This window comes from Podarcis bocagei, assembly GCF_964188305.1.
Source record: "Podarcis bocagei genome assembly, chromosome: 4".
Taxonomy (NCBI): Eukaryota; Metazoa; Chordata; class Lepidosauria; order Squamata; family Lacertidae; genus Podarcis; species Podarcis bocagei.
The window spans coordinates 26,845,768-26,848,171 of NC_138128.1; the positions used below are offsets into that span (position 1 = coordinate 26,845,768).

General features: G+C 44.3%; 1 long non-coding RNA gene across 1 annotated transcript; it reads right to left on the reverse strand.

Annotated features, from left to right (window-relative positions):
• Nucleotides 1–357: 357 nt before the first annotated feature.
• LOC308585468 lies at nt 358–1,369 on the reverse strand. Its single transcript, XR_014007418.1, has 3 exons — nt 1,229–1,369; nt 908–967; nt 358–640 (listed from the first exon to the last, which is right to left on the reverse strand). It is a non-coding gene; the product is annotated as an uncharacterized lncRNA (long non-coding RNA).
• Nucleotides 1,370–2,404: the final 1,035 nt, after the last annotated feature.

Genomic DNA, 2,404 nt, shown 5'->3' on the forward strand with positions numbered 1-2,404 from the left:
AGAATAATTTTGCTGGCAGATGAATATTTTCTCTTGTACATGCATGTTGTATTTTCTTAATCCTATCATTTAATCTCTCTGCTTCCTTCCTTGTACTATATGGCAAATGGGAGGAAATGAACAAAAATCACTGGAGGTGAGGGGGGAAGAGAATTTGCATATCAAAGGGTATTATTTTCAAGTGAAAACATAAAAAAGTTTTTTTGGGGGGGTTGCGGTTGTGTGGGTAACTCCAATTGACTTCTGAGTGTACTTTAGATCAAGCCTAGTTTCTTTTGTGAAACTTCCCAGGGAGGATAGTAGAAAACCTGCCAGTCATCATCTCTGCATGAAAAAGATGCTTCTGAAATGCCTGAGTCACAATCTGAAGCCAGTCATGGATTGACAGCAGTGTTCACCTGAAATATGGCAACCTCTTTCTAAACCAAATCTTAACACCTTTTGCTATAACAGCCATTAAGCAATTGCAAAGGACTTAGCAATGTTATGGCTGGGCAACCATGAGTGACTTGGGGCTGTTTGGAATATTACCTGTGAATCCTTGCAATTCCGTCAGACCCCAGCCTAGCACTGTGCTTCATGGCATGAGGTTTTGCAGCAATAGTTCTGTTTGCTGGTGGCTAGGATGGAGAATGTGAGCCTGGCACATGGCAAAACATGCAGAGTTTAAATATATTAGGAAGAGATGCCCCATCTTTTAGACCCAGTGAAGACTGCACAATGCTAGGAAATAACAGTTGCAGATCAAGTATATTAAGTGGGAAAATAAGGAAAACACCCCCCCCCCCGAATACATAGTCTTAATGAAATTGCCCCTGTTGGAGAATACAACACGTATTTTCTATTTATTTATTTCTTTCTCTCTTGAGGAGATAAAAAAAAAAATAGCTATGTTAGTAACTGTCACCTGGGGAACAGAATCCTTTCCAGCTTTGAATATCAGAACATTCTCTCCAACATTTTGCACCTGGCATAAAAACAAAGAAAATAAAACATTACAACACATTCAGTTGCACCCCAAACTTTTCATTCATTCATTCCATCAGCACTAGTCTCTCTATCTTGTGCCCAAGCCTGCTCTTTGTATTCCAGCCCCTTTGTCTTAGAAAGAATATATTCCATGTTCATTTCAATGGCTCTCTCTCAGCATTACCTTAGCCTGCCTTTTTGACATTCTAGCTATCCCTCCACCTTTCCCTGAAACATCTGATATAAATATTAAGATTACCTTGGCTTTCTGTCAGCCTTGCCACTGCTCCTTGTGTCTTTTTATGTACAGGGAGGGGGATGCTGCAGAAAGCAGAGCTCTCGCCAAGGATGTCAGCTGTCTCTCAGATGCACCGCATGGGGGGAAAAACCTCGCTGTTGCAAGCTGCCTGCAGGAGCAGCAGAGAGTACGAGACAAGCAGGCTTCAGTTGTGCCACTGCGATTGAAGTATCCCTTTATGGAGCAAATCTGTTCCTGTATCCCTCAACAAATGAACCACTGGAAATGTTGTGCATTTCTTTAGGCTAGCAGGCCTTCCTGCTCATAACTACAGCAAAATTGGTGAACTTTCCATTGATAATGGCAACAATTGGATTAAATACAGGGCAGGGTTTTATTGGAGAAAAGGCAGTCCAATACAGTGGATGCTCGGGTTGCGAACGTGATCCGTGCAGGAGGCACGTTCGCAACCCGCAGCGCCGGGTCTGCGCACGCGTGGGTTGCGCTTTGGCGCATGCGCAAAGCACTGAAACCCAAAAGTAACCTGTTCCAGTACTTCCGGGTTCACCGCGGTGCGCAACCCGAAAACACGCAACCTGAAGCGTCTGTAACCTGAGGTATGACTGTATCCATTTTCCTAGCACCAATAGGGCAGAGAAGACCCTATGCCTTCCCTCCAAAAAGCAGAGCCAGTTAATAAGGCAGTATGTGTCTCCTTCACAACACAACTGCCAAACAACTCATGCTTCCAAGACATCAATTTAACCCAGGGGTCAGCAAATTTTTCAGCAGGGGGACGGTCCACTGTTCCTCAGACCTTGTGGAGGGCCAGACTATATGGGGGGGGGGAATGAACAAATTCCTATGCCCCACAAATAACCCAGAGATGCATTTTAAATAAAAGCACACATTCTACTCATGTAAAAACACCAGGCAAACCCCACAAATAACCCAGAGATGCATATTAAATAAAAGCACACATTCTACTCATGTAAAAAGACGCTGATTCCCGGACAGGCTGTGGGCCGGACTGAGAAGGCGATTGGGCCGCATCTGGCCCGCGGGCCTTAGTTTGCCTACCCATAATTTAACCCATATCTGTTCTATCAAGACTGTGCTCATAGAGGAAGGTGCTCCTGTGTTCCTCATGTGTGAACAGATTATGAGTCACCTACAGACGAACCGTCACAAAACTTG